The sequence below is a fragment of the Lithobates pipiens genome, unplaced genomic scaffold (assembly GCF_037356315.1).
Source record: "Lithobates pipiens isolate NorthernLeopardFrog02 unplaced genomic scaffold, aLitPip1_a1.2 Scaffold_18, whole genome shotgun sequence".
Taxonomy (NCBI): domain Eukaryota; kingdom Metazoa; phylum Chordata; class Amphibia; order Anura; family Ranidae; genus Lithobates; species Lithobates pipiens.
The window spans coordinates 265,813,334-265,825,405 of NW_027507758.1; the positions used below are offsets into that span (position 1 = coordinate 265,813,334).

The 12,072-nt window shown below is 42.5% G+C and overlaps 1 protein-coding gene across 22 annotated transcripts in view; it reads left to right on the forward strand.

Annotated features, from left to right (window-relative positions):
* The window catches only part of PTPRK (protein tyrosine phosphatase receptor type K), a 596,872-nt gene that overhangs the window by 174,504 nt on the left and 410,296 nt on the right, over positions 1-12,072 (forward strand). The gene's annotated exons all lie outside the window — the stretch shown is intronic.

Sequence of the window (12,072 nt, forward strand, 5' to 3'; positions counted from 1 at the left end):
ATCACTAGTGTGTTTTTTTTTTGTTTTTTTTTTTGTTATTTTACGATTGATGTCAGATTTATATAATGTATGTTTCGGGCTATATACATTTTAATTTTTGAGATATTTTTAACTCAAGTGGCTATGTCCAGCTGTATTAACATAGCCATTCTCTCTTGCTCACTGAACTGGGCTGAGGACTATGGAATTTGTAGTGTGCATAGCAGTGCACAAATTTAGCAGCATTATAGAAACTCATGGAGGACCTTACGAGGGGGCAGATAAAACACAGTAGGAAATGAGAAAGATTACAGGACCATTAAGTAGTGGATGTGTATGGTTTATGGAGAATAAGAGTGTCATTAAATGGGTAGGAAATGGCCATTTATGGCTAATCTTTGAAACTGTGCTAATGCAGGAGCTCTGTAGCTTGATGTCATCTAGTTCCTGTTGTGCAGAATCAATGATCCTTGTGTAGGAATGCACTTAAAGTGGTTGTAAATCTCATGAAATATGAACAAAATGTATCCCTCTATAGTGTGTACTTATCACACTTAGTGTTCTTAATTGAGATTTCTGTTGGCTGCTATCAGTATGAATCACTACTGACATGTTTTCCTGACATTGAGAAAAAGTTGACAGGGGAGGGTCCTCCAGCAGATTGGTAGTCTCAGCTCTGTTCCTGTTAATTGTATGGGAGGGTGTGTCCCTTCCCTCCAATCAGCTCTCGGAGCTCTCCTCACAGAGCTCTGCAGTGTGACTTTAGCTCTCTGCCTGGTCTTTTCTGGACTTTGAACAAATGTAGAGAGGAAAAGACTGTAGATAACAGGTACAGCTTATGTAGGGGGTTTTGTTTCATCTCTGTGTATCACCTGAGGCCAGTCACTTCACTTGGTATATACTGTAAAAGGGTTTACAACCACTTTAAGGCAAGCAGTTGTTAGAAAACATCGCTATTTTGTTCTAAGCTCAGAGAAGCTATAATGCATAGCAGAAAGCAGCTGAAGCTCAATGGCTAGAGAAATGGCATTGAATGAATGTCATTGGAGGTTATTTACAAAAAGCAAATCCACTTTGCACTGCGAGTGCACTGAAAATTGCACTGAAAGTGCACTTGGAAGTGCAGTCGCTCTAAATCTAAGGAGTAGATCTGAAATGAGGGGAAGTTCTGCTGATTTTATCATCCAATCATGTGCAAGCTAAAAAGCAGTTTTTTATGTTCCTTGCATGCAGGGCCGGACTGGCCTACCGGGATACTGGGAGATTTCCCGGTAGGCCGCCTGCCCTGGGGCCACTTTTGGCTGCGGCTACATTGCTCCGCTCTCTCCTCCTATGTGGATCACACAGTGCGGGCTGGCAGTGGCTGTGTGTTCGGCCGCCGCGATGTAACACAGCCCCCCCTCCCCCCCCCCCCCAGACCTGCTCGTGTGAAAGACAGAGCTTTGATTCTATCTACTATCATGCGAGCAGGTCTGGGGGGGGGCGGGACTGTGTTACATCACGGCGGCCGAACACACAGCCAGCCCGCACTGTGTGATTCATAGGAGGAGATGTCACCTGTGCAGCCCGCTCTGTGTGCCTGGATAGGAGGATCGCCGTGGGGCTGCATATAGAGGAAATTATCTTTCTATATTCCTCCATGCAGCTGACGAATGCTTGCAGATGTGAGAGGAAGAGAATCAAGCATTCAGCGGCTGCATGGAGGAATATAGAAAGATAATTTCCTCTATATGCAGCCCCCCCTCGATCCTCCTATCCAACTTATTTTACTGCCCCCCCTTCACCTTGTGCTCCCTGCCCCCCCAGTGCTCTGCTCCCCCACCACACTCTCCTGCCCCCCCTGCTCTCCACTCCCCTCAGTGCTCTTACCCCCCCAGTGCTCTCCCCCTCAGTGCTCTCCCCCCCAGTGCTCTCCCCCCCAGTGCTCTCCCCCCCAGTGCTCTCCCCCCCAGTGCTCTCCCCCCCAGTGCTCTCCCCCCCAGTGCTCTCCCCCCCCCAGTGCTCTCCCCCCCCCAGTGCTCTTCCCCCCCCAGTGCTCTCCCCCACTCAGTGCTTTTACCCCCCAGTGCTCTCTCCTCAGTGCTCTTCCCCCAGTGCATTTGGTGGGCAAAATGAGGCTGCATTGATGGGCACTGGTGAGGATGCATTGAGCTCTTGCATCAAGTCTGCAGTCTCTGACCATCTCCTGTATCATGTCTGCAGTCTGAGGGATTCTGGAGAGGAGTCAAGAGTGGGAGTGCCGCCAGGATGGGGGTCATGGGAGAAGTCAAACTTGTGTGGACTGTGGACAGGAAACTATAGGATAAAACCAGAGCCACTAAGCTGGAGCCAACTGACTGAGCCCTGCACAGTGCACCTGAGAGGAGGTCAGTGACAGCACCGCCAGGCCAGTCTGAAAGGGGGGGTGACTGATGTAAGGGGAGAGTTAATACGATAATGTAAGGGGGCACTGATATAAAGGGTTTCCCCCTTATATTAGTAACCCACCCCCTCTTACCTTAATGTATTTCTGCGGAAGGTGGTCCCCCCCACGTTCTGAGTTCCCCCCAGGATGATTGACCACTTACCACCATATCTATATCGATATCTATATATAATACACTCTTTATCAAATGTGCTTTAAAATGTATGGCTTTTGCTTTCATGAACAAGGAAATAATGACATTATGCTGTGGGGCTGGTATGAAATTTTTTCCAGGGCTGGTTTTTATTCCCAGTCCGGCCCTGCTTGCATGTCCCCCTCGGATCTACAGCGGCTTTACTTCCAAGTGCACTTTCAGTGCAAAGTGGATTTTCCTTTAGTAAATAACCCTCATTGTGTAGGGCTTCGATAGAATTGCGACCCATAGACATGTTTTCCTCTGCCTATTGGTAAGCTAAACCAGAAGCATAGGAGCACTAATCAATTGTTCATTACAAAACATGTCATAGATCTGTTGTCGGAGCCACTGGAAAATGTGCCTATCTCTAGGCAGCTTTAGGCAGGAAAGATGTTCTCAAATACCAGCTTCATATCTTCATAACGTGTTAGTGACCATATATATTCTTTTAAAGCTTGGAGTTGGGGATTATACTTGTGAGAAGAAAAATAGTCTTGTAAAGCACATCTCCGCTTGGCACAGAGGACATGATCTATGGTGTAATTCACAGCAAGTCATATGCCCTGTGGGACATACATCCCTAGGGTCATTAATCCTGCCTGTCTGTGTGGTATCCAGATAAACTCCAATGTCTTACCAATTTATTTTCTTATGTGTGTCCTCATGTCCCTTCCTCACTGAACAGAAACTAGAAGTGTAGGATTCTGAAAACTTCTGGGGCGATTTTCTTAAGGCACATCTTCAGGAAAATTTGTTAAAATACATATACTCAGGTTTACTTGCCTAAATCACGATTGTGATTTACACAGATGTATGTCCAGGAAAGACATTCTTCTACTTACTTGTGTAGCTGTACTGTTTTTTTGGATCACCCCCCTCTCAGATGGAATGACCTAATGATGTCAACTTGTTGGCCCAAGGAACAGTCTGGAGGTGAACAGATGACTTTGAAATATGTGTTGCTGAACCTGGAAATATCACCTGCTTGGTTGATGGAGGTGTGTACAAAATTAGTTACTTTGACAGGCAAAAACATTAAAAAAAAATGCATTTAAAGTTTTAAACTATTTAGCTGGTTGCTTCCACACTGAAAAAAATACAAGTCACTGGATCACGGTTTCACACATCATCTAGTTCATATTACTACATTAAAGCACAACTACAGGAATTTTTCTTTTCCCATGCAATTGGGCTATGCCTGCACTGCATGGGTTAACTGATCTTTTTCTCAAGGGGTGCACAGAAAGGCTATACTTACCCAAAACTTTGATCCTCCATAAAATAGCGTCCCCTATGTCCAGCAGTGGACTGCTGTATCGTCCTGACTTTTTGTCGTTCTATGGATGTGATGATGTCAGGAACAGTCAAATTCAGGATTGGCAGGGACTGGTCTTGTGTAGACCTACGCTCTCTGCTCTCCTCACCCCTAGGCAAAAATGAGCAGTAAACCCATGCAATGCGGGCACAGCCCCACTGCATGGGAATTCTTTTTTTTACTAGAATTCTTCTTTAACCACTTCCCACCCAGACTATTTTAATAATTAATTTAGTTAACCTAGTTTTTGATTGGTTGATGGTTATTTAAATTATTTTCACTGTTACCCCACATTTATCACATGCCTGATGAAGGGGTCCTCCGTGACTCTGGAACATTGCACTCTCCTTGTGTTGTGCTCATGCAATAAATCTTCCCAAAAATTGTGACAAAAAATTACAGCTTCAAAAAACTCGACATGCCTCTTACTAAATACCTCGGACTGTCTACTTTCTAAAAAAAAAAAAGGGTCATTTACGAGGTATTGGTACTGTCCTGATATTTTTGGACCTCAAGGAATGAGATAGATAATCAGTACATCGGGATTGATTGATTTTCAGATATATACTGTAGTTTGTGGACTCTAACTTTCCTTGAGACTAAATAATAAACTCTGATTTGGGTTATTTTTACCGAAGAAATGTAGCAAAATATAGTTTGGCATACATTTATGAAGAAAGAGGAAAGCTTATTTGCAAAAGTAAAAAAAAAAAAAATATATATTTTTTCAAATTCTTTTTTTTTTGTTTTAGAAAAAAAAACCCCAGTGGTGATTAAATAACACCAAAAAGCGCTATTTGTGTGAAAAAAATTATAAAAATGTCATATAGGTACAGTGTTGCATAACTGCGCAATTGTCATTCAAAATGTGACAGCCTTGAAGACTGGCCTGGGCAGGAAGAGGGTGAAAGTGCCCTGTATTGAAGTAGTTAAATATTCAAGTGGAGCTCCGGGCTCCTTAACTTTGTGTCAGCAGCTACAAATACTGTAGCTACTGACTTTTAATAATAGGGCACTTACCTGTCTACGCATCCAGCGGTGTCCTCATCTGAGCCAATTACTCAATCGTCTATTGGGTGCCGGTTGCCGTCATTTTGACTTTGTGCTATTTTATCACAGCTGAGAGAAGGTGAGATTTCTGTGTATTCCTTGTAACGCAGTCATTTCATAAAAGCCTAGTTCTGAGCCAGTCAACTATGTCACACAGATCATTTCTACCTGGACTACAGGCACCCACAAAATTATTATAAGTGCCAGGTGGCATCACTCTTTACAGTTGAGATCTATCTATATATATATATATATCTATCTATTAATTATAAAATGTATTAGGGCTGTGGAAATTAAAGCTTTATTCCTTGATTAATCGATTCATTTTTTTGATTGATCAAAATTCTTTTGATCGGTACTCCCTTCTCCTTCCGGTTCTTCAGGGAGTTCCATTGGAGATCCGTGACGTCACAAACATCGCTGTCACTGGTCTCCTCCCCCCTTTCCCAAGTGCCTCCGTCTGTCGGTGACGTCGGAAGTTCTGATTGAATGTAACGTGTACAGGGGAAGAGCTACACATGACGTCATGCAACATGATAAAATCAATGTAAGTGAATGAGAGCAGTCTTAATGCACACTACTGAAAGTGGAGGGCCACCCTGAAAACAAAAAAAATATAAAAAATTAAAAAAAATATAAAAAAAAAAAAAAATTAAAAAAAATTTTTTTTTTTACTTACCAAAAATGCCTGTTGCTAGGCACTTTCTCCTAATCTTCCTCTTCCTCCTCCGCGGAGATCTTCTGTCTTCTGTCTTCGTCGCGGCGTCTTCTGGGTAATGAGTCGCGCTGTGTTCTGGGAACTGTGTGTTCCAGAACACAGCGCGTCCCATTCAGAAAGCGCTGCGGGACTCGCGCATGCGCAGTAGGAAACGGGCAGTGAAGCCGTAAGACTCCACTGCCTGTTTCCCTTACAAGGAATGGCAGCACCGGGACCCGAGAGCCGAGGGACGGGTCGGCCTCGGGCGGCTGACATCGCGGGCACCCTGGACAGGTGAGTGTGTTGATTAAGTCAGCAGCTGCAGTGTTTGCAGCTGCCGACTTTTTTTTTTTTTTTTGTATAACCTGCCCTCCTCTTGAAGTCGCACCAACTTCAGAAAAGGTTCCTGTACTACTTCAATCCGACTTCTAGGCAACTTGTACTCATTAATTTCAATGGAAGTTGCCTTCAAGTCTGATCCCGTCTTAACTGAAACAACTTTCCAGGAAGTAAAAATATTTTTTTTACTCAAACCCCTCCCTCCCACCGAGCTGATTATTATGTGATTGACCACTGGCAAAGTCCCTTGTCCTGGAGGCAGCTTCAAGTTGCCTTGTAAGTTGCCTCAAGTCGTGCTGTGAGTGTGAGTCGTACTCAATCGTGTCCAGGTTGCCTCCAAAAGTCTCACTGGAAATTGTGTGTTGCCCCTGTGTGAATGGACTCTAAGCGGTGAGCACTTAGATCTTTTCTTTCTACCCATGACCTGGCGTCCTTGCTGAGATCTAAGGAGACATGAGAGAAGTTTATGGTCCATGTTAACCCTTTTGATATCCGCTTGCATGACCACCTGTTTGCACAGGGGTCCATGCCATAAGGTGAGAGAATGCAAGGAGATCAGCTAAAAGTAGTTGTATGTGTATGTACGTTATAATTAATCAAAATTTGTATATTAAAAAAAAATAGATTAATCAAACAAAAAGTTTAATCAGTAACAGCCCTAATAGAGTATATATATATATATATATATATATATATATATATATATATATATATATATATATATATATAAAATATATGATATATATATATATATATAGTATGTGTGTGTGTATTCTTGAAAAAGTATTTATACCTCTTGAAATTTTCCACATTTTGTCATGTTACAACCAAAAAAAGTGAATGTGTTTTACTGGAATTTTATGTGTAGATAGATAGATATATATCTATTTCTCTTGCGCTATATATATATATATATATATATATATATATATATATATATAAAATATTTTATTATCTCCTCTCAGTGCCAATAGCTGTATTGAAATACTTCACCTCTAAGTTCTTCTGCTCTGTAGTGAAGTCACATCCAGTGTGCTGCCTGCTGATTGATGTCATAAGGAAAGTTCATGCAGGTTGCTCATGTTAGCTTTAGAAACTGCCAAGCTGCCTGGATTGATGTGCAGAGAGAGTAATTGCTCCTGCCTCTTGTCACAGCAGAAACCTATTTAGAAATCTCCCCCCCCCCCTTTTTTTTTATCTCAAGAAGATGAACCCTAGCTGGTCAAACATGAAGTTTTCTTGGTCTATACATGTCAATTTCCTTAATATTCAAAAAGTACATATAACATACATTTTTCTTTTAATACTAATACAACAGTTCACTGTCAAAGTTGCAGACTTGTTATTAGTATTATACATACACTGGCAGATCATTTCATTTTGATGAAGGCACAGACATTTCTTATTACATGACATTTTCTACATCCTACTTTTGCTCCTCTTACTAGGGGCACAGTAAAAACCGACAAGTGTTCTAATTCCTCTCCGCTCTCTCCAAAACAAACAAAAACAAACAAAAAAAGATTGCCTTTAGTTATAACCGTAAGTGTTTAGTGCCATCATAATGTAAAGTTAGTGTTCGTGCTCTAACGAACGTATTTCAAGCTTTTATAACCGCAGATCCAAGCCTGGCCAAACAAAGAAAAATAAATGTACCCTCGATGATACCAATAGGTGTGTTTTGAGCCTTTGTTCAGCTTTCAAACAAATGGCAAAACAATGTTGCGGTGGGCTTTTTTTTAGTGACACATTCTGGTGATTGTAAACTACTCAATGCATCCCGTCCCACTGTCTTGTCTGATTGACTTGCAGCCAGGAGCCCAAACACTATAGTGGGCTTTATTATTGATGTGCAGCAATGCTGGTGCTCTTGCAGGCATGCGTGTGTACACACAGCAATTGGTACAGCACAGCTGTGCAATTTACATACTTTTTTGTGGTACAGCTTTGGAGCGGCAGCATTCAAATTAAATGGGCATCCCTCCGCTCAAAAAAAAACGCACAAAAGAAGCTCATGTACCAAATTTCGTCACAGAGCCAGACTACTTTGGCAGTGTGTGTTTTGGTGTGATTGTCTCTCGTTTTGTCATGGTGCAAAATCATGGGGTGCTGTTTGCCACCGCAAGCATGTCACATGTTTTGCTGCAGTTCTGGAATTGTGGACATTATTGCGCAAACGCCCCTAAAGCTGTTGCCCAAAAAAATCACTCGGCTCTTAATTTACTGTTGTAGACTGGCATCACGCTGTTTTTTTTTTTTTTTTTTTTCTGTGAATAGAAAGGTGTCAGCTCTGCCCAAATTAATTTTGATAAACTACTTAGAGGCACTCCAGTAATTTCTACAGTTTCTAAAACTGTAGCTGCTAATTTTTAATAAACGCACACTCGCCTGTCCCGCGATCCATCGATGTGGTTACCCAAGCCATCGCTACTCTCCCTCTATTCTCCTTGACACCAGCACTTTCAGTTGTGGTCACCTGGGTGAGCACTGTGCATGCGCAAGTCATGCTGCTTGTCCTGAATGGTCTGGCGGTCATCTGGGACCTGTGACGTGTCCCAGATGCCTGCAGGGAGGGGGCGGGGGAAGAGAACCTAGGCGAACCGTGCAAAAGAGGGAGCGGGTACCTCTCAAAACTAGGTACCTACTCCACCCAAAAAAAATTACATGCCAAAAGTGCAAAAGAGGGAGCTGGAATACTTAAAGCAGAACTTCCCCTTTTGGGTGGAGCTCTGCTTTAAAGTGATTCCAAAGTCATTTTTATTTTTATTTAACACTGGTTTTGCACAAAGCCGCCCTAATCCTTCTCCATCACTGGCACTCCTGCCCCCCCCCCCCTCCTGAGTACCCCCATAGCAAACTACTTGCTATGGTGGCACTTATGTGGACTTGATCCTCAGCCGGGCTGTGTGTGTGTGTGTGTGTGTGTGTGTGTGTATATATACATACACACACACACACCAGGCTTGGGCCTACCCCCACTCTCTCCTCACAGGCTGTGATTGATAGCAGCAGGAGCCAATGTTCAAAGCCTCAATGTCCAGTGAGGAGAGAGAGAATAGATAAAGCTGCTGCCCTTGGGCACAAGGTGGGAGCTTGGGTGGAGCTGCACAGAGGTTTTTTTTACTTCAAAGCTGACCTTCACCCTCTTAAACTGCTTCCCTGCGCTCCACCCCTTCTTCCTTTCTCTATATACGTATTGCATTGTTTATATTTTTTTTAGGCAAATATGTCCATTCAGGAATATGTTTTCCTGAATGGAAGGCTATACCTTCTGGGATATGTGATGTGTATATCCTAGGAGCCTATAGCCTTCCATTCAGGAGAGGAGGATTTGGTGGGCCTATCGTCACATCATCGGAAAGGCCTGTCTGCGGAACCCAGTATGAGCCGGCGGGTCTCTTCATGATGTTAGAAAAAACATGGAGTTGTGGGACAGATCTGTGGCAGGGCAGGAGAGCAGATCAGCGGGACAACGCTGGATGGGCGAGTATCTGAAATATACAGATACCACCTTAAGAGGTAAGCGGGGTTAAAAAATGTAATAAAACTGGAAGTATGGGTTTTTGTTTTTTTTGCCCATTCATACTTGCCTAGGTGGATGCAGCATCCATCCGATACTGCTGCATCTGTCCCCCGGTGCCTCTACACTGTAAACCTAGCCACCGAATACCGCTGATGGCTCGGGTCTCTAACAGCTCCCTGAGAGAAGAGCAGCTGACTGTCAGCAGCTCTCTGCCCTGCCCCCCCACGTGCATACTGAAGTGCTGAGCTTTGGAAAGGCGGGAGTGTGGCTGTCTCAGGCTCTTAGAGGCTCACTGAGAGCCTGAGACGGGTATCAGTCCAGGCACCTGGCGGATCCAGACTTTGTCGGGATGACGCGGTGCCTGGACTGATTCCTGTGATGTCCGCAGAGAGCAGACTTCAGATCACTCTCTTATGAAAACGAGTTACAGGAGTGCAAAATGAATTGCACTCTTGTGATCAATAGGAGAAGTACAGCCAAACAAGCTCAGGCTGGACTTCTCCCTTTAATACAGAGAACGCGTTAAGGTTAAAAAAAAAAAAAAAAAAAAAAAAGCAACAGAAGGAAATTTATCATTGTACTTTGCTACCTTGTTTGTTGACAATTGGAGAAATGTGTGTGGATCGAATAATAAAGCTTTTTTTTTTTTTTTAATACTATTACAATGTTTATTTTCTACAATGTGAGCCAGTAAGAACTGAAAATAACCATCCAGTGGTTTAAAATGACAGTCATTATGGCTAATGCATGTATTGTAGCTTGGTGAATTGAGCCCAATACAGAAAGTGTTTGTTGATGTAACAGTTTGGTGTAAGATGTTCACAATAGAACCCTTTGTGTGCCTTCCTCCCATCTCATAGAGTTTGGCTGAGTTTTGCAGACATTGATGCTCATTTATTTTTCTGTAATGGAAGCCCAGTCATCTCTTTATCCTAGCCCGTAAAAGGAGTTGAAGACTGAAAAGGAGAATCTGGTAGGTGACTATTGACCAGACAGTTGGCATTATTAGCTCCGTAACATTGTTCAGTTACTTTAGAGAAATAAAAAAAGAAAAAAAAAAAAAAACTGTGTGTGCTGGGGGAGGAAAATCAGTTGTTTCTCAAACTGTCAAGTCCTAAAGAGAATATTAAATGTCAGGCGGTGGCAGATAGAGCCCCTGCTCCCATCTCCTGTGTCAGTTTGTGAGAAATCTGAAAATACCTGCTTGGTATACACAAAAATAATATTCTCTACCTGTCCCTCATAGGTATATCACGGCTCCCATAGACAGCTTTGTAAGAAGTGCACAACAACCGCGATCGTTAAGACGCACTTTTATTTGACAGTATACGTATATGCTAATGAAAAAGCTGCTCATTTATTTTAATTGTTGCGTTCCCGTCTTCTTGCCATATCAGCTGTTTACAAGCCTGCTCATGCTGTTATTTTGTGAGGTGCTAAGTACTGTAAGTGTTATTAATGTGCCATCGCTGGCAGAGTGCTATTAACATGTTTGCAGCAATATGAGAGATGGACCAAATAGGCTTATACAGCTAGTAAGTCAGAGGTAGGAGGCACTAAAATGTTTAGAGACAAGCAAATGTGTGTATCTTTTAACTTCATTTACTACTTGGCCCATTAAACATTCATTTTCATATGCTATTTAGGAAGTGCCACAGTCTCTCTCTGTTTATGGGGGCATGGAATGGTATTTTAGAGGATTATGTATGCATAAATCACTGTAGTTGTTTTATAGCCATTTATATACCTGAGGCCTAAACTGTACAGTAGATAGAAAATAATTGCCCCCCTTTTTAAAATCACGCTTTGTTGCTTTGCACCCTGAAATGAAGACATGCCATTTTTGTTTATAAACTCCAAGAAAGATATGACACCAACATGTCATTAATAATAAAAAAAATCAAAAACGGAATCACTGAGTTGGAAAAAGGATCACCCCCTTGTGTCAGTATTTTGTTAAACCGCATCTTGCTTTAATTAGTCTTTAGTCCATAGGGATATGTCTCTACTAAATTTGCACATCTAGACTTTGCAATATTTGCCCACTCTTCTGCTCAAGGGCTGCTCAAGTTCAGTTAAATTTGATGGTTTTTGGACTGCAGTTTTCAAGTCATTCCACAGACTTTCAATTGAGTTTAGAGTGGAAGTCCATCCTAATACTTAAATTCTCCCCTGCAATCATTAATGTAAGCTAAGTTCAGCCTTATGCTCCAAAATGAAAAAATCCCATTTTTTCCTACCTTTATTTTGCAGTATCCAGTGCCATCACATGACTTCAAATCTACTTCCTTCTGAGACTAAAATCAGCCGGTGGATGTGGTTACTGAAAGCTAGTGACATCACTTCCTGGGAGGGACACTGTTCCTGTGTAGCCAGTGGGCGTATACAGGATGGGAGGAGCTAATCATAGGTTCCTGCCCAGTGTTCTCTAATTCATGAGAAAATTAAGAAATAAAATAATATACAATGTAGCTGTGCACAGAAGGGAGCTGTCAGTGTAGCTGGAAGTGCTCTGGGGTCTCCGCTCACGGGTTTACAATGATCATAGTACAGGCAACCACACTGAGGC